Genomic DNA, 18,580 nt, shown 5'->3' on the forward strand with positions numbered 1-18,580 from the left:
CCCTAGTTATCCTAGAAGTAGTTTTTTTTTATAGGGGGTTTGAGTTATACACTTGTAGCCACGCCCCCTACAACTACCAATACAGCTGTCTCTGTGGTGCAGTCGGCTGTCAACCGAAAGGTTGGTGGTTCAAGCCCACCCAGGGACGTGCTGGCTTCAAGGTAACTCTAGCTATCCTTGATATTGCTTTATTTTGTAGGGGTTGGAATTATACACTTGTAGCCATGCCGCCTAAAACTGTCTCTATGGTGCAAGGTTGGCCATGCCCCCTTAAACTAGCAGTACAGACGTCTCTGTGGCGCAATCGGTTAGCGCGTTCGGCTGTTAACCGAAAGGTTGGTGGTTCAAGCCCACCCAGGGACGTGCTGGCTTCAAGGTAACTCTAGCTATCCTTGATATTGTTTTATTTTGTAGGGGTTGGAATTATACACTTGTAGCCACGCCCCCTAAAACTAGCAATACAGATGTCTCTGTGGCGCTATCGGTTAGCGCATTTGGCTGTTAACCGAAAGGTTGGTGGTTCAAGCCCACCCAGGGACGTGGTGGCTTCAAGGTAACCCTAGTTATTTTAGAAGTAGTTTTATTTTGAACGAGTTAGATTTATACACTTGTAGCCACGCTTGACATTGTTTTACTTTGTAGGGGTTGGAATTCTACACTTGTAGCCACGCCCCCTAAAGCTGTCTCTATGGTGCAAGGTTGGTGGTTAAAGCCCACCCAGGGACGTGGTGGCTTCAAGGTAACTCTAGCTATCCTTGATATTGCTTTATTTTGTAGGGGTTGGCCATGCCCCCTTAAACTAGCAATACAGACGTCTCTGTGGCGCAATGGGTTAGCGCGTTCGGCTGTTAACCGAAAGGTTGGTGGTTCAAGCCCTCCCAGGGACGTGGTGGTTTCAAGGTAACCCTAGCTATGCTTGACATTTTTTTATTTTGTAGGGGTTGGAATCATACACTTTTAGCCACGCCCCCTAAACCTAGCAATACAGATGTCTCTGTGGCGCAATCGGTTAGAGCGTTCGGCTGTTAACTGAAAGGTTGGTGGTTCAAGCCCACCCAGGGACGTAGTGTCTTCAAGATAACCGTAATTATTTTAGAAGTAGTTTTATTTTGAACAGGTTAGATTTATACACTTGTAGCCACGCCCCCTAAAACTAGCAATACAGATGTCTCTGTGGAGCAATAGGTTAGCGCGTTCGGCTGTTAACCGAAAGGTTGTTGGTTCAAGCCCACCCAGGGACGTGGTGGCTTCAAGGTTATCCTAGAAGTAGTTTTATTTTATAGGGAGTTTGAGTTATACACTTGTAGCCACGCCCCCTACAACTACCAATACAGCTGTCTCTGTGGTGCAGTTGGCTGTTAACCGAAAGGTTGGTGTTTCAAGCCCACCCAGGGACGTGGTGACTTCAAGGCAACCCCAGCTATGCTTGACATTTTTTTATTTTTTAGGGGTTGGAATTCTACACTTGTAGCCACGCCCCCTAAACCTGTGTCTATGGTGCAAGGTTGGTGGTTAAAGCCCACCCAGGGATGTGGTGGCTTAAACGTAACCCTAGCTATGCTTGACATTATTTTATTTTGTAGGGGTTGGAATCATACACTTGTAGCCACGCCCCCTAAACTACCAATACAGCTGTCTCTGTGGTGCAGTCGGCTGTCAACCGAAAGGTTGGTGGTTCAAGCCCACCCAGGGACGTGATGGCTTCAAGGTAACTCTAGCTATCCTTGATATTGTTTTATTTTGTAGGGGTTGGAATTATACAATTGTAGCCACGCCCCCTAAACCTGTCTCTATGGTGCAAGGTTGGTGGTTAAAGCCCACCCAGGGATGTGGTGGCTTAAACGTAACCCTAGCTATGCTTGACATTATTTTATTTTGTAGGGGTTGGAATCATACACTTTTAGCCACGCCCCCTAAACCTAGCAATACAGATGTCTCTGTGGCGCAATCGGTTAGAGCGTTCGGCTGTTAACCGAAAGGTTGGTGGTTCAAGCCCACCCAGGGACGTAGTGTCTTCAAGATAACCATAATTATTTTAGAAGTAGTTTTATTTTGAACAGGTTAGATTTATACACTTGTAGCCACGCCCCCTAAAACTAGCAATACAGATGTCTCTGTGGAGCAATAGGTTAGCGCGTTCGGCTGTTAACCGAAAGGTTGGTAGTTCAAGCCCACCCAGGGACGTGTTGGCTTCAATGTAACCCTAGTTATACTAGAAGTAGTTTTATTTTATAGAGGGTTTGAGTTATACACTTGTAGCCACGCCCCCTACAACTAACAATACAGCTGTCTCGGAGGTCCAGTAGGCTGTTAACCGAAAGGTTGGTGGTTCAAGCCCACCCAGGAACGTGGTGGCTTCAAGGTAACTCTAGCTATCCTTGATATTGCTTTATTTTGTAGGGGTTGGAATTATACACTTGTAGCCATGCCGCCTAAAACTGTCTCTATGGTGCAAGGTTGGCCATGCCCCCTTAAACTAGCAATACAGACGTCTCTGTGGCGCAATCGGGTAGCGCGTTCGGCTGTTAACCGAAAGGTTGGTGGTTCAAGCCCACCCAGGGAAGTGCTGGCTTCAAGGTTCAAGGCCTCCCAGGGACGTGGTGGTTTCAAGGTAACCCTAGCTATGCTTGACATTTTTTTATTTTGTAGGGGTTGGAATTATACACTTGTAGCCACGCCCCCTAAAACTAGCAATACAGATGTCTCTGTGGCGCAATCGGTTAGCGCGTTCGGCTGTTAACCGAAAGGTTGGTGGTTCAAGCCCACCCAGGGACGTGGTGGCTTCAAGGTTATCCTAGAAGTAGTTTTATTTTATAGGGAGTTTGAGTTATACACTTGTAGCCACGCCCCCTACAACTCTCAATACAGCTGTCTCTGTGGTGCAGTTGGCTGTTAACCGAAAGGTTGGTGTTTCAAGCCCACCCAGGGGCGTGGTGACTTCAAGGCAACCCCAGCTATGCTTGACATTTTTTTATTTTTTAGGGGTTGGAATTCTACACTTGTAGCCACGCCCCCTAAACCTGTGTCTATGGTGCAAGGTTGGAGGTTAAAGCCCACCCAGGGATGTGGTGGCTTAAACGTAACCCTAGCTATGCTTGACATTATTTTATTTTGTAGGGGTTGGAATCATACACTTTTAGCCACACCCCCTAAAACTGGCAAAACAGATGTCTCTGTGGCGCAATCGGTTAGCGCATTTGGCTGTTAACCGAAAGGTTGGTGGTTCAAGCCCACCCAGGGACGTGGTGGCTTCAAGGTAACCCTAGCTATGCTTGACATTGTTTTATTTTGTAGGGGTTGGAATTATACACTTGTAGCCACGCCCCCTAAACCTGTGTCTATGGTGCAAGGTTGGTGGTTAAAGCCCACCCAGGGATGTGGTGGCTTAAACGTAACCCTAGCTATGCTTGACATTATTTTATTTTGTAGGGGTTGGAATCATACACTTTTAGCCACGCCCCCTAAAACTAGCAATACAGATGTCTCTGTGGCGCAATCGGTTAGCGCGTTCGGCTGTTAACCGAAAGGTTGGTGGTTCAAGCCCACCCAGGGGTGTGGTGGCTGCAAGGTATCCCTACTTATCCTAGAAGTAGTTTTTTTTTATAGGGGGTTTGAGTTATACACTTGTAGCCACGCCCCCTACAACTACCAATACAGCTGTCTCTGTGGTGCAGTCGGCTGTCAACCGAAAGGTTGGTGGTTCAAGCCCACCCAGGGACGTGATGGCTTCAAGGTAACTCTAGCTATCCTTGATATTGTTTTATTTTGTAGGGGTTGGAATTATACAATTGTAGCCACGCCCCCTAAACCTGTCTCTATGGTGCAAGGTTGGTGGTTAAAGCCCACCCAGGGATGTGGTGGCTTAAACGTAACCCTAGCTATGCTTGACATTATTTTATTTTGTAGGGGTTGGAATCATACACTTTTAGCCACGCCCCCTAAACCTAGCAATACAGATGTCTCTGTGGCGCAATCGGTTAGAGCGTTCGGCTGTTAACTGAAAGGTTGGTGGTTCAAGCCCACCCAGGGACGTAGTGTCTTCAAGATAACCATAATTATTTTAGAAGTAGTTTTATTTTGAACAGGTTAGATTTATACACTTGTAGCCACGCCCCCTAAAACTAGCAATACAGATGTCTCTGTGGAGCAATAGGTTAGCGCGTTTGGCTGTTAACCGAAAGGTTGGTGGTTCAAGCCCACCCAGGGACGTGGTGGCTTCAAGGTTATCCTAGAAGTAGTTTTATTTTATAGGGAGTTTGAGTTATACACTTGTAGCCACGCCCCCTACAACTACCAATACAGCTGTCTCTGTGGTGCAGTTGGCTGTTAACCGAAAGGTTGGTGTTTCATGCCCACCCAGGGACGTGGTGACTTCAAGGCAACCCCAGCTATGCTTGACATTGTTTTATTTTGTAGGGGTTGGAATTATACACTTGTAGCCACGCCCCCTAAACCTGTGTCTATGGTGCAAGGTTGGTGGTTAAAGCCCACCCAGGGATGTGGTGGCTTAAACGTAACCCTAGCTATGCTTGACATTATTTTATTTTGTAGGGGTTGGAATCATACACTTTTAGCCACGCCCCCTAAAACTAGCAATACAGATGTCTCTGTGGCGCAATCGGTTAGCGCGTTCGGCTGTTAACCGAAAGGTTGGTGGTTCAAGCCCACCCAGGGGTGTGGTGGCTGCAAGGTATCCCTAGTTATCCTAGAAGTAGTTTTTTTTATAGGGGGTTTGAGTTATACACTTGTAGCCACGCCCCCTACAACTACCAATACAGCTGTCTCTGTGGTGCAGTCGGCTGTCAACCGAAAGGTTGGTGGTTCAACCCCACCCAGGGACGTGATGGCTTCAAGGTAACTCTAGCTATCCTTGATATTGTTTTATTTTGTAGGGGTTGGAATTATACAATTGTAGCCACGCCCCCTAAACCTGTCTCTATGGTGCAAGGTTGGTGGTTAAAGCCCACCCAGGGAAGTGCTGGCTTCAAGGTAACTCTAGCTATCCTTGATATTGTTTTATTTTGTAAGGGTTGGAATAAACGAAAGGTTGGTGGTTCAAGCCCACCCAGGCGCGTGGTGGCTGCAAGGTATTACTAGTTATCCTAGAAGTAGTTTTATTTTATAGGGGGTTTGAGTTATACACTTGTAGCCACGCCCCCTACAACTACCAATACAGCTGTCTCTGTCGTGCAGTCGGCTGTCAACCGAAAGATTGGTGGTTCAAGCCCACCCAGGGACGTGATGGCTTCAAGGTAACTCTAGCTATCCTTGATATTGTTTTATTTTGTAGAGGGTTTGAGTTATACACTTGTAGCCACGCCCCCTACAACTACCAATACAGCTGTCTCGGAGGTGCAGTAGGCTGTTAACCGAAAGGTTGGTGGTTCAAGCCCACCCAGGAACGTGGTGGCTTCAAGGTAACTCTAGCTATCCTTGATATTGCTTTATTTTGTAGGAGTTGGAATTATACACTTGTAGCCATGCTGCCTAAAACTGTCTCTATGGTGCAAGGTTGGCCATGCCCCCTTAAATTAGCAATACAGACGTCTCTGTGGCGTTAACCTTGTTAACCGAAAGGTTGGTGGTTCAAGCCCACCCAGGGACGTGCTGGCTTCAAGGTAACTCTAGCTATCCTTGATATTTTTTTATTTTGTAGGGGTTGGAATTAAACACTTTTAGCCACGCCCCCTAAAACTAGCAATACAGATGTCTCTGTGGAGCAATCGGTTAGCGCGTTCGGCTGTTAACCGAAAGGTTGGTGGTTCAAGCCCACCCAGGGACGTGCTGGCTTCAAGGTAACTCTAGCTATCCTTGATATTTTTTTATTTTGTAGGGGTTGGAATTAAACACTTTTAGCCACGCCCCCTAAAACTAGCAATACAGATGTCTCTGTGGAGCAATCGGTTAGCGCGTTCAGCTGTTAACCGAAAGGTTGGTGGTTCAAGCCCACCCAGGGGCGTGGTGGCTGCAAGGTATTCCTAGTTATCCTAGAAGTAGTTTTTTTTTATAGGGGGTTTGAGTTATACACTTGTAGCCACGCCCCCTAAACTACCAATACAGCTGTCTCTGTGGTGCAGTCGGCTGTCAACCGAAAGGTTGGTGGTTCAAGCCCACCCAGTGACGTGATGGCTTCAAGGTAACTCTAGCAATCCTTGATATTGTTTTATTTTGTAGGGGTTGGCCATGCCCCCTTAAACTAGCAATACAGACGTCTCTGTGGCGCAATGGGTTAGCGCGTTCGGCTGTTAACCGAAAGGTTGGTGGTTCAAGGCCTCCCAGGGACGTGGTGGTTTCAAGGTAACCCTAGCTATGCTTGACATTTTTTTATTTTGTAGGGGTTGGAATTATACACTTGTAGCCACGCCCCCTAAAACTAGCAACACAGATGTCTCTGTGGCGCAATCGGTTAGCGCGTTCGGCTGTTAACCGAAAGGTTGGTGGTTCAATCCCACCCAGGGACGTGGTGGCTTCAAGATTATCCTAGAAGTAGTTTTATTTTATAGGGAGTTTGAGTTATACACTTGTAGCCACGCCCCCTACAACTCTCAATACAGCTGTCTCTGTGGTGCAGTTGGCTGTTAACCGAAAGGTTGGTGTTTCAAGCCCACCCAGGGACGTGGTGACTTCAAGGCAACCCCAGCTATGCTTGACATTTTTTTATTTTTTAGGGGTTGGAATTCTACACTTGTAGCCACGCCCCCTAAACCCGTGTCTATGGTGCAAGGTTGGTGTTTCAAGCCCACCCAGGGACGTGGTGATATCAAGGCAACCCCAGCTATGCTTGACATTTTTTTATTTTATAGGGGTTGGAATCATACAATTGTAGCCACGCCCCCTAAATCTAGCAATGCAGATGTCTCTGTGGCGCAATCGGTTAGCGGGAACGGCTTTTAACCGAAAGGTTGGTTGTTCAAGCCCACCCAGGGATGTGGTGGCTTCAAGATAACTCTAGTTATTTTAGAAGTAGTTTTATTTTGAAAGGGTTAGATTTATACACTTGTAGCCACGCTTGACATTGTTTTACTTTGTAGGGGTTGGAATTCTACACTTGTAGCCACGCCCCCTAAAGCTGTCTCTATGGTGCAAGGTTGGTGGTTAAAGCCCACCCAGGGACGTGGTGGCTTCAAGGTAACTCTAGCTATGCTTGACATTGTTTTATTTTGTAGGGGATGGAATTATACACTTGTAGCCATGCCGCCTAAAACTGTCTCTATGGTGCAAGGTTGGCCACGCCCCCTTAAACTAGCAATACAGATGTCTCTGTGGCGCAATAGGTTAGCGTGTTCGGCTGTTAACCGAAAGGTTGGTGGTTGAAGCCCACCCAGGGACGTGTTGGCTTCAATGTAACCCTAGTTATACTAGAAGTAGTTTTATTTTATAGAGGGTTTGAGTTATACACTTGTAGCCACGCCCCCTACAACTACCAATACAGCTGTCTCTGTGGTGCAGTTGACTGTTAACCGAAAGGTTGGTGTTTCAAGCCCACCCAGGGACGTGGTGACTTCAAGGCAACCTCGGCTATGCTTGACATTTTTTTATTTTTTAGGGGTTGGAATTCTACACTTGTAGCCACGCCCCCTAAACCTGTGTCTATGGTGCAAGGTTGGTGGTTAAAGCCCACCCAGGGATGTGGTGGCTTAAACGTAACCCTAGCTATGCTTGACATTATTTTATTTTGTAGGGGTTTGAATCATACACTTTTAGCCACGTCCCCTAAAACTAGCAATACAGATGTCTCTGTGGCGCAATCGGTTAGCGCATTTGGCTGTTAGCCGAAAGGTTGGTGGTTCAAGCCCACCCAGGGACGTGGTGGCTTCAAGGTAACCCTAGCTATGCTTGACATTATTTTATTTTGTAGGGGTTGGAATTATACACTTATTGCCACGCCCCCTAAAACTATCAATACAGATGTATCTGTGGCGCAATCGATTAGCGCGTTCGGCTGTTAATCGAAAGGTTGGTGGTTCAAGCCCACCCAGGGGTGTGGTGGCTGCAAGGTATCCCTAGTTATCCTAGAAGTACCACGGGCTTTACTAGTTATCCTAGAAGTAGTTTTATTTTATAGGGGGTTTGAGTTATACACTTGTAGCCACGCCCCCTACAACTACCAATACAGCTGTCTCTGTCGTGCAGTCGGCTGTCAACCGAAAGATTGGTGGTTCAAGCCCACCCAGGGACGTGATGGCTTCAAGGTAACTCTAGCTATCCTTGATATTGTTTTATTTTGTAGAGGGTTTGAGTTATACACTTGTAGCCACGCCCCCTACAACTACCAATACAGCTGTCTCGGAGGTGCAGTAGGCTGTTAACCGAAAGGTTGGTGGTTCAAGCCCACCCAGGAACGTGGTGGCTTCAAGGTAACTCTAGCTATCCTTGATATTGCTTTATTTTGTAGGAGTTGGAATTATACACTTGTAGCCATGCTGCCTAAAACTGTCTCTATGGTGCAAGGTTGGCCATGCCCCCTTAAATTAGCAATACAGACGTCTCTGTGGCGTTAACCTTGTTAACCGAAAGGTTGGTGGTTCAAGCCCACCCAGGGACGTGCTGGCTTCAAGGTAACTCTAGCTATCCTTGATATTTTTTTATTTTGTAGGGGTTGGAATTAAACACTTTTAGCCACGCCCCCTAAAACTAGCAATACAGATGTCTCTGTGGAGCAATCGGTTAGCGCGTTCGGCTGTTAACCGAAAGGTTGGTGGTTCAAGTCCACCCAGGGACGTGCTGGCTTCAAGGTAACTCTAGCTATCCTTGATATTTTTTTATTTTGTAGGGGTTGGAATTAAACACTTTTAGCCACGCCCCCTAAAACTAGCAATACAGATGTCTCTGTGGAGCAATCGGTTAGCGCGTTCGGCTGTTAACCGAAAGGTTGGTGGTTCAAGCCCACCCAGGGGCGTGGTGGCTGCAAGGTATTCCTAGTTATCCTAGAAGTAGTTTTTTTTTATAGGGGGTTTGAGTTATACACTTGTAGCCACGCCCCCTAAACTACCAATACAGCTGTCTCTGTGGTGCAGTCGGCTGTCAACCGAAAGGTTGGTGGTTCAAGCCCACCCAGGGACGTGATGGCTTCAAGGTAACTCTAGCAATCCTTGATATTGTTTTATTTTGTAGGGGTTGGCCATGCCCCCTTAAACTAGCAATACAGACGTCTCTGTGGCGCAATGGGTTAGCGCGTTCGGCTGTTAACCGAAAGGTTGGTGGTTCAAGGCCTCCCAGGGACGTGGTGGTTTCAAGGTAACCCTAGCTATGCTTGACATTTTTTTATTTTGTAGGGGTTGGAATTATACACTTGTAGCCACGCCCCCTAAAACTAGCAACACAGATGTCTCTGTGGCGCAATCGGTTAGCGCGTTCGGCTGTTAACCGAAAGGTTGGTGGTTCAAGCCCACCCAGGGACGTGGTGGCTTCAAGGTTATCCTAGAAGTAGTTTTATTTTATAGGGAGTTTGAGTTATACACTTGTAGCCACGCCCCCTACAACTCTCAATACAGCTGTCTCTGTGGTGCAGTTGGCTGTTAACCGAAAGGTTGGTGTTTCAAGCCCACCCAGGGACGTGGTGACTTCAAGGCAACCCCAGCTATGCTTGACATTTTTTTATTTTTTAGGGGTTGGAATTCTACACTTGTAGCCACGCCCCCTAAACCTGTGTCTATGGTGCAAGGTTGGAGGTTAAAGCCCACCCAGGGATGTGGTGGCTTAAACGTAACCCTAGCTATGCTTGACATTATTTTATTTTGTAGGGGTTGGAATTATACACTTGTAGCCACGCCCCCTAAAACTAGCAATACAGATGTCTCTGTGGCGCTATCGGTTAGCGCATTTGGCTGTTAACCGAAAGGTTGGTGGTTCAAGCCCACCCAGGGACGTGGTGGCTTCAAGGTAACCCTAGTTATTTTAGAAGTAGTTTTATTTTGAACGAGTTAGATTTATACACTTGTAGCCACGCTTGACATTGTTTTACTTTGTAGGGGTTGGAATTCTACACTTGTAGCCACGCCCCCTAAAGCTGTCTCTATGGTGCAAGGTTGGTGGTTAAAGCCCACCCAGGGACGTGGTGGCTTCAAGGTAACTCTAGCTATCCTTGATATTGCTTTATTTTGTAGGGGTTGGCCATGCCCCCTTAAACTAGCAATACAGACGTCTCTGTGGCGCAATGGGTTAGCGCGTTCGGCTGTTAACCGAAAGGTTGGTGGTTCAAGCCCTCCCAGGGACGTGGTGGTTTCAAGGTAACCCTAGCTATGCTTGACATTTTTTTATTTTGTAGGGGTTGGAATCATACACTTTTAGCCACGCCCCCTAAACCTAGCAATACAGATGTCTCTGTGGCGCAATCGGTTAGAGCGTTCGGCTGTTAACTGAAAGGTTGGTGGTTCAAGCCCACCCAGGGACGTAGTGTCTTCAAGATAACCGTAATTATTTTAGAAGTAGTTTTATTTTGAACAGGTTAGATTTATACACTTGTAGCCACGCCCCCTAAAACTAGCAATACAGATGTCTCTGTGGAGCAATAGGTTAGCGCGTTCGGCTGTTAACCGAAAGGTTGTTGGTTCAAGCCCACCCAGGGACGTGGTGGCTTCAAGGTAACCCTAGCTATGCTTGACATTATTTTATTTTGTAGGGGTTGGAATTATACACTTATTGCCACGCCCCCTAAAACTATCAATACAGATGTATCTGTGGCGCAATCGATTAGCGCGTTCGGCTGTTAATCGAAAGGTTGGTGGTTCAAGCCCACCCAGGGGTGTGGTGGCTGCAAGGTATCCCTAGTTATCCTAGAAGTACCACGGGCTTTACTAGTTATCCTAGAAGTAGTTTTATTTTATAGGGGGTTTGAGTTATACACTTGTAGCCACGCCCCCTACAACTACCAATACAGCTGTCTCTGTCGTGCAGTCGGCTGTCAACCGAAAGATTGGTGGTTCAAGCCCACCCAGGGACGTGATGGCTTCAAGGTAACTCTAGCTATCCTTGATATTGTTTTATTTTGTAGAGGGTTTGAGTTATACACTTGTAGCCACGCCCCCTACAACTACCAATACAGCTGTCTCGGAGGTGCAGTAGGCTGTTAACCGAAAGGTTGGTGGTTCAAGCCCACCCAGGAACGTGGTGGCTTCAAGGTAACTCTAGCTATCCTTGATATTGCTTTATTTTGTAGGAGTTGGAATTATACACTTGTAGCCATGCTGCCTAAAACTGTCTCTATGGTGCAAGGTTGGCCATGCCCCCTTAAATTAGCAATACAGACGTCTCTGTGGCGTTAACCTTGTTAACCGAAAGGTTGGTGGTTCAAGCCCACCCAGGGACGTGCTGGCTTCAAGGTAACTCTAGCTATCCTTGATATTTTTTTATTTTGTAGGGGTTGGAATTAAACACTTTTAGCCACGCCCCCTAAAACTAGCAATACAGATGTCTCTGTGGAGCAATCGGTTAGCGCGTTCGGCTGTTAACCGAAAGGTTGGTGGTTCAAGTCCACCCAGGGACGTGCTGGCTTCAAGGTAACTCTAGCTATCCTTGATATTTTTTTATTTTGTAGGGGTTGGAATTAAACACTTTTAGCCACGCCCCCTAAAACTAGCAATACAGATGTCTCTGTGGAGCAATCGGTTAGCGCGTTCGGCTGTTAACCGAAAGGTTGGTGGTTCAAGCCCACCCAGGGGCGTGGTGGCTGCAAGGTATTCCTAGTTATCCTAGAAGTAGTTTTTTTTTATAGGGGGTTTGAGTTATACACTTGTAGCCACGCCCCCTAAACTACCAATACAGCTGTCTCTGTGGTGCAGTCGGCTGTCAACCGAAAGGTTGGTGGTTCAAGCCCACCCAGGGACGTGATGGCTTCAAGGTAACTCTAGCAATCCTTGATATTGTTTTATTTTGTAGGGGTTGGCCATGCCCCCTTAAACTAGCAATACAGACGTCTCTGTGGCGCAATGGGTTAGCGCGTTCGGCTGTTAACCGAAAGGTTGGTGGTTCAAGGCCTCCCAGGGACGTGGTGGTTTCAAGGTAACCCTAGCTATGCTTGACATTTTTTTATTTTGTAGGGGTTGGAATTATACACTTGTAGCCACGCCCCCTAAAACTAGCAACACAGATGTCTCTGTGGCGCAATCGGTTAGCGCGTTCGGCTGTTAACCGAAAGGTTGGTGGTTCAAGCCCACCCAGGGACGTGGTGGCTTCAAGGTTATCCTAGAAGTAGTTTTATTTTATAGGGAGTTTGAGTTATACACTTGTAGCCACGCCCCCTACAACTCTCAATACAGCTGTCTCTGTGGTGCAGTTGGCTGTTAACCGAAAGGTTGGTGTTTCAAGCCCACCCAGGGACGTGGTGACTTCAAGGCAACCCCAGCTATGCTTGACATTTTTTTATTTTTTAGGGGTTGGAATTCTACACTTGTAGCCACGCCCCCTAAACCTGTGTCTATGGTGCAAGGTTGGAGGTTAAAGCCCACCCAGGGATGTGGTGGCTTAAACGTAACCCTAGCTATGCTTGACATTATTTTATTTTGTAGGGGTTGGAATTATACACTTGTAGCCACGCCCCCTAAAACTAGCAATACAGATGTCTCTGTGGCGCTATCGGTTAGCGCATTTGGCTGTTAACCGAAAGGTTGGTGGTTCAAGCCCACCCAGGGACGTGGTGGCTTCAAGGTAACCCTAGTTATTTTAGAAGTAGTTTTATTTTGAACGAGTTAGATTTATACACTTGTAGCCACGCTTGACATTGTTTTACTTTGTAGGGGTTGGAATTCTACACTTGTAGCCACGCCCCCTAAAGCTGTCTCTATGGTGCAAGGTTGGTGGTTAAAGCCCACCCAGGGACGTGGTGGCTTCAAGGTAACTCTAGCTATCCTTGATATTGCTTTATTTTGTAGGGGTTGGCCATGCCCCCTTAAACTAGCAATACAGACGTCTCTGTGGCGCAATGGGTTAGCGCGTTCGGCTGTTAACCGAAAGGTTGGTGGTTCAAGCCCTCCCAGGGACGTGGTGGTTTCAAGGTAACCCTAGCTATGCTTGACATTTTTTTATTTTGTAGGGGTTGGAATCATACACTTTTAGCCACGCCCCCTAAACCTAGCAATACAGATGTCTCTGTGGCGCAATCGGTTAGAGCGTTCGGCTGTTAACTGAAAGGTTGGTGGTTCAAGCCCACCCAGGGACGTAGTGTCTTCAAGATAACCGTAATTATTTTAGAAGTAGTTTTATTTTGAACAGGTTAGATTTATACACTTGTAGCCACGCCCCCTAAAACTAGCAATACAGATGTCTCTGTGGAGCAATAGGTTAGCGCGTTCGGCTGTTAACCGAAAGGTTGTTGGTTCAAGCCCACCCAGGGACGTGGTGGCTTCAAGGTTATCCTAGAAGTAGTTTTATTTTATAGGGAGTTTGAGTTATACACTTGTAGCCACGCCCCCTACAACTACCAATACAGCTGTCTCTGTGGTGCAGTTGGCTGTTAACCGAAAGGTTGGTGTTTCAAGCCCACCCAGGGACGTGGTGACTTCAAGGCAACCCCAGCTATGCTTGACATTTTTTTATTTTTTAGGGGTTGGAATTCTACACTTGTAGCCACGCCCCCTAAACCTGTGTCTATGGTGCAAGGTTGGTGGTTAAAGCCCACCCAGGGATGTGGTGGCTTAAACGTAACCCTAGCTATGCTTGACATTATTTTATTTTGTAGGGGTTGGAATCATACACTTTTAGCCACGCCCCCTAAAACTAGCAATACAGATGTCTCTGTGGCGCAATCGGTTAGCGCATTTGGCTGTTAGCCGAAAGGTTGGTGGTTCAAGCCCACCCAGGGAAGTGGTGGCTTCAAGGTAACCCTAGCTATGCTTGACTTTGTTTTATTTTGTAGGGGTTGGAATCATACACTTTTAGCCACGCCCCCTAAAACTAGCAATACAGTTGTCTCTGTGGCGCAATTGGTTAGCGCGTTTGGCTGTTAACCGAAAGGTTGGTGGTTCAAGCCCACCCAGGGGCGTGGTGGCTGCAAGGTATCCCTAGTTATCCTAGAAGTAGTTTTTTTTTATAGGGGGTTTGAGTTATACACTTGTAGCCACGCCCCCTAAACTACCAATACAGCTGTCTCTGTGGTGCAGTCGGCTGTCAACCGAAAGGTTGGTGGTTCAAGCCCACCCAGGGACGTGATGGCTTCAAGGTAACTCTAGCTATCCTTGATATTGTTTTATTTTGTAGGGGTTGGAATTATATAATTGTAGCCACGCCCCCTAAACCTGTCTCTATGGTGCAAGGTTGGAGGTTAAAGCCCACCCAGGGATGTGGTGGCTTAAACGTAACCCTAGCTATGCTTGACATTATTTTATTTTGTAGGGGTTGGAATCATACACTTTTAGCCACACCCCCTAAAACTATCAATACAGATGTATCTGTGGCGCAATCGGTTAGAGCGTTCGGCTGTTAACCGAAAGGTTGGTGGTTCAAGCCCACCCAGGGACGTAGTGTCTTCAAGATAACCATAATTATTTTAGAAGTAGTTTTATTTTGAACAGGTTAGATTTATACACTTGTAGCCACGCCCCCTACAACTACCAATACAGCTGTCTCTGTGGTGCAGTCGGCTGTCAACCGAAAGGTTGGTGGTTCAAGCCCACCCAGGGACGTGCTGGCTTCAAGGTAACTCTAGCTATCCTTGATATTGCTTTATTTTGTAGGGGTTGGAATTATACACTTGTAGCCATGCCGCCTAAAACTGTCTCTATGGTGCAAGGTTGGCCATGCCCCCTTAAACTAGCAGTACAGACGTCTCTGTGGCGCAATGGGTTAGCGCGTTCGGCTGTTAACCGAAAGGTTGGTGGTTCAAGCCCTCCCAGGGACGTGGTGGTTTCAAGGTAACCCTAGCTATGCTTGACATTTTTTTATTTTGTAGGGGTTGGAATCATACACTTTTAGCCACGCCCCCTAAACCTAGCAATACAGATGTCTCTGTGGCGCAATCGGTTAGAGCGTTCGGCTGTTAACTGAAAGGTTGGTGGTTCAAGCCCACCCAGGGACGTAGTGTCTTCAAGATAACCATAATTATTTTAGAAGTAGTTTTATTTTGAACAGGTTAGATTTATACACTTGTAGCCACGCCCCCTAAAACTAGCAATACAGATGTCTCTGTGGAGCAATAGGTTAGCGCGTTTGGCTGTTAACCGAAAGGTTGTTGGTTCAAGCCCACCCAGGGACGTGGTGGCTTCAAGGTTATCCTAGAAGTAGTTTTATTTTATAGGGAGTTTGAGTTATACACTTGTAGCCACGCCCCCTACAACTACCAATACAGCTGTCTCTGTGGTGCAGTTGGCTGTTAACCGAAAGGTTGGTGTTTCAAGCCCACCCAGGGACGTGGTGACTTCAAGGCAACCCCAGCTATGCTTGACATTTTTTTATTTTTTAGGGGTTGGAATTCTACACTTGTAGCCACGCCCCCTAAACCTGTGTCTATGGTGCAAGGTTGGTGGTTAAAGCCCACCCAGGGATGTGGTGGCTTAAACGTAACCCTAGCTATGCTTGACATTATTTTATTTTGTAGGGGTTGGAATCATACACTTTTAGCCACGCCCCCTAAAACTAGCAATACAGATGTCTCTGTGGCGCAATCGGTTAGCGCATTTGGCTGTTAGCCGAAAGGTTGGTGGTTCAAGCCCACCCAGGGAAGTGGTGGCTTCAAGGTAACCCTAGCTATGCTTGACTTTGTTTTATTTTGTAGGGGTTGGAATCATACACTTTTTGCCACGCCCCCTAAAACTAGCAATACAGTTGTCTCTGTGGCGCAATTGGTTAGCGCGTTTGGCTGTTAACCGAAAGGTTGGTGGTTCAAGCCCACCCAGGGGCGTTGTGGCTGCAAGGTATCCCTAGTTATCCTAGAAGTAGTTTTTTTTTATAGGGGGTTTGAGTTATACACTTGTAGCCACGCCCCCTAAACTACCAATACAGCTGTCTCTGTGGTGCAGTCGGCTGTCAACCGAAAGGTTGGTGGTTCAAGCCCACCCAGGGACGTGATGGCTTCAAGGTAACTCTAGCTATCCTTGATATTGTTTTATTTTGTAGGGGTTGGAATTATACAATTGTAGCCACGCCCCCTAAACCTGTCTCTATGGTGCAAGGTTGGTGGTTAAAGCCCACCCAGGGATGTGGTGGCTTAAATGTAACCCTAGCTATGCTTGACATTATTTTATTTTGTAGGGGTTGGAATCATACACTTTTAGCCACGCCCCCTAAACCTAGCAATACAGATGTCTCTGTGGCGCAATCGGTTAGAGCGTTCGGCTGTTAACCGAAAGGTTGGTGGTTCAAGCCCACCCAGGGACGTAGTGTCTTCAAGATAACCATAATTATTTTAGAAGTAGTTTTATTTTGAACAGGTTAGATTTATACACTTGTAGCCACGCCCCCTAAAACTAGCAATACAGATGTCTCTGTGGAGCAATAGGTTAGCGCGTTCGGCTGTTAACCGAAAGGTTGGTAGTTCAAGCCCACCCAGGGACGTGTTGGCTTCAATGTAACCCTAGTTATACTAGAAGTAGTTTTATTTTATAGAGGGTTTGAGTTATACACTTGTAGCCACGCCCCCTACAACTACCAATACAGCTGTCTCGGAGGTCCAGTAGGCTGTTAACCGAAAGGTTGGTGGTTCAAGCCCACCCAGGAACGTGGTGGCTTCAAGGTAACTCTAGCTATCCTTGATATTGCTTTATTTTGTAGGGGTTGGAATTATACACTTGTAGCCATGCCGCCTAAAACTGTCTCTATGGTGCAAGGTTGGCCATGCCCCCTTAAACTAGCAATACAGACGTCTCTGTGGCGCAATCGGGTAGCGCGTTCGGCTGTTAACCGAAAGGTTGGTGGTTCAAGTCCACCCAGGGAAGTGCTGGCTTCAAGGTTCAAGGCCTCCCAGGGACGTGGTGGTTTCAAGGTAACCCTAGCTATGCTTGACATTTTTTTATTTTGTAGGGGTTGGAATTATACACTTGTAGCCACGCCCCCTAAAACTAGCAATACAGATGTCTCTGTGGCGCAATCGGTTAGCGCGTTCGGCTGTTAACCGAAAGGTTGGTGGTTCAAGCCCACCCAGGGACGTGGTGGCTTCAAGGTTATCCTAGAAGTAGTTTTATTTTATAGGGAGTTTGAGTTATACACTTGTAGCCACGCCCCCTACAACTCTCAATACAGCTGTCTCTGTGGTGCAGTTGGCTGTTAACCGAAAGGTTGGTGTTTCAAGCCCACCCAGGGGCGTGGTGACTTCAAGGCAACCCCAGCTATGCTTGACATTTTTTTATTTTTTAGGGGTTGGAATTCTACACTTGTAGCCACGCCCCCTAAACCTGTGTCTATGGTGCAAGGTTGGAGGTTAAAGCCCACCCAGGGATGTGGTGGCTTAAACGTAACCCTAGCTATGCTTGACATTATTTTATTTTGTAGGGGTTGGAATCATACACTTTTAGCCACACCGCCTAAAACTGGCAAAACAGATGTCTCTGTGGCGCAATCGGTTAGCGCATTTGGCTGTTAACCGAAAGGTTGGTGGTTCAAGCCCACCCAGGGACGTGGTGGCTTCAAGGTAACCCTAGCTATGCTTGACATTGTTTTATTTTGTAGGGGTTGGAATTATACACTTGTAGCCACGCCCCCTAAACCTGTGTCTATGGTGCAAGGTTGGTGGTTAAAGCCCACCCAGGGATGTGGTGGCTTAAACGTAACCCTAGCTATGCTTGACATTATTTTATTTTGTAGGGGTTGGAATCATACACTTTTAGCCACGCCCCCTAAAACTAGCAATACAGATGTCTCTGTGGCGCAATCGGTTAGCGCGTTCGGCTGTTAACCGAAAGGTTGGTGGTTCAAGCCCACCCAGGGGTGTGGTGGCTGCAAGGTATCCCTACTTATCCTAGAAGTAGTTTTTTTTTATAGGGGGTTTGAGTTATACACTTGTAGCCACGCCCCCTACAACTACCAATACAGCTGTCTCTGTGGTGCAGTCGGCTGTCAACCGAAAGGTTGGTGGTTCAAGCCCACCCAGGGACGTGATGGCTTCAAGGTAACTCTAGCTATCCTTGATATTGTTTTATTTTGTAGGGGTTGGAATTATACAATTGTAGCCACGCCCCCTAAACCTGTCTCTATGGTGCAAGGTTGGTGGTTAAAGCCCACCCAGGGATGTGGTGGCTTAAACGTAACCCTAGCTATGCTTGACATTATTTTATTTTGTAGGGGTTGGAATCATACACTTTTAGCCACGCCCCCTAAACCTAGCAATACAGATGTCTCTGTGGCGCAATCGGTTAGAGCGTTCGGCTGTTAACTGAAAGGTTGGTGGTTCAAGCCCACCCAGGGACGTAGTGTCTTCAAGATAACCATAATTATTTTAGAAGTAGTTTTATTTTGAACAGGTTAGATTTATACACTTGTAGCCACGCCCCCTAAAACTAGCAATACAGATGTCTCTGTGGAGCAATAGGTTAGCGCGTTCGGCTGTTAACCGAAAGGTTGGTGGTTCAAGCCCACCCAGGGACGTGGTGGCTTCAAGGTTATCCTAGAAGTAGTTTTATTTTATAGGGAGTTTGAGTTATACACTTGTAGCCAC

At 46.9% G+C, this 18,580-nt stretch overlaps 1 protein-coding gene and 22 non-coding genes across 23 annotated transcripts in view; 22 read left to right on the top strand and 1 right to left on the bottom strand.

Annotated features, from left to right (window-relative positions):
- LOC137136866 (GRB2-associated-binding protein 1-like) overlaps positions 1–18,580 on the bottom strand; it is a 240,163-nt gene that overhangs the window by 63,711 nt on the left and 157,872 nt on the right. The gene's annotated exons all lie outside the window — the stretch shown is intronic.
- Positions 290–363, top strand: trnan-guu (transfer RNA asparagine (anticodon GUU)). The gene has a single exon. It is a non-coding gene; the product is annotated as a tRNA-Asn (tRNA).
- On the top strand, positions 814–887 carry trnan-guu (transfer RNA asparagine (anticodon GUU)). Its single transcript has one exon. It is a non-coding gene; the product is annotated as a tRNA-Asn (tRNA).
- trnan-guu (transfer RNA asparagine (anticodon GUU)) lies at positions 1,934–2,007 on the top strand. The gene has a single exon. It is a non-coding gene; the product is annotated as a tRNA-Asn (tRNA).
- Positions 2,702–2,775, top strand: trnan-guu (transfer RNA asparagine (anticodon GUU)). Its single transcript has one exon. It is a non-coding gene; the product is annotated as a tRNA-Asn (tRNA).
- On the top strand, positions 3,170–3,243 carry trnan-guu (transfer RNA asparagine (anticodon GUU)). The gene has a single exon. It is a non-coding gene; the product is annotated as a tRNA-Asn (tRNA).
- On the top strand, positions 3,482–3,555 carry trnan-guu (transfer RNA asparagine (anticodon GUU)). Its single transcript has one exon. It is a non-coding gene; the product is annotated as a tRNA-Asn (tRNA).
- On the top strand, positions 4,604–4,677 carry trnan-guu (transfer RNA asparagine (anticodon GUU)). Its single transcript has one exon. It is a non-coding gene; the product is annotated as a tRNA-Asn (tRNA).
- Positions 5,709–5,782, top strand: trnan-guu (transfer RNA asparagine (anticodon GUU)). The gene has a single exon. It is a non-coding gene; the product is annotated as a tRNA-Asn (tRNA).
- Positions 6,388–6,461, top strand: trnan-guu (transfer RNA asparagine (anticodon GUU)). The gene has a single exon. It is a non-coding gene; the product is annotated as a tRNA-Asn (tRNA).
- On the top strand, positions 8,649–8,722 carry trnan-guu (transfer RNA asparagine (anticodon GUU)). Its single transcript has one exon. It is a non-coding gene; the product is annotated as a tRNA-Asn (tRNA).
- On the top strand, positions 9,328–9,401 carry trnan-guu (transfer RNA asparagine (anticodon GUU)). The gene has a single exon. It is a non-coding gene; the product is annotated as a tRNA-Asn (tRNA).
- Positions 10,143–10,216, top strand: trnan-guu (transfer RNA asparagine (anticodon GUU)). Its single transcript has one exon. It is a non-coding gene; the product is annotated as a tRNA-Asn (tRNA).
- trnan-guu (transfer RNA asparagine (anticodon GUU)) lies at positions 11,412–11,485 on the top strand. Its single transcript has one exon. It is a non-coding gene; the product is annotated as a tRNA-Asn (tRNA).
- Positions 12,091–12,164, top strand: trnan-guu (transfer RNA asparagine (anticodon GUU)). Its single transcript has one exon. It is a non-coding gene; the product is annotated as a tRNA-Asn (tRNA).
- On the top strand, positions 12,906–12,979 carry trnan-guu (transfer RNA asparagine (anticodon GUU)). Its single transcript has one exon. It is a non-coding gene; the product is annotated as a tRNA-Asn (tRNA).
- On the top strand, positions 13,905–13,978 carry trnan-guu (transfer RNA asparagine (anticodon GUU)). The gene has a single exon. It is a non-coding gene; the product is annotated as a tRNA-Asn (tRNA).
- trnan-guu (transfer RNA asparagine (anticodon GUU)) lies at positions 14,760–14,833 on the top strand. Its single transcript has one exon. It is a non-coding gene; the product is annotated as a tRNA-Asn (tRNA).
- On the top strand, positions 15,759–15,832 carry trnan-guu (transfer RNA asparagine (anticodon GUU)). The gene has a single exon. It is a non-coding gene; the product is annotated as a tRNA-Asn (tRNA).
- Positions 16,235–16,308, top strand: trnan-guu (transfer RNA asparagine (anticodon GUU)). The gene has a single exon. It is a non-coding gene; the product is annotated as a tRNA-Asn (tRNA).
- Positions 17,003–17,076, top strand: trnan-guu (transfer RNA asparagine (anticodon GUU)). Its single transcript has one exon. It is a non-coding gene; the product is annotated as a tRNA-Asn (tRNA).
- trnan-guu (transfer RNA asparagine (anticodon GUU)) lies at positions 17,471–17,544 on the top strand. Its single transcript has one exon. It is a non-coding gene; the product is annotated as a tRNA-Asn (tRNA).
- On the top strand, positions 17,783–17,856 carry trnan-guu (transfer RNA asparagine (anticodon GUU)). Its single transcript has one exon. It is a non-coding gene; the product is annotated as a tRNA-Asn (tRNA).

Source organism: Channa argus, chromosome 12 (genome assembly GCF_033026475.1).
Source record: "Channa argus isolate prfri chromosome 12, Channa argus male v1.0, whole genome shotgun sequence".
NCBI lineage: Eukaryota > Metazoa > Chordata > Actinopteri > Anabantiformes > Channidae > Channa > Channa argus.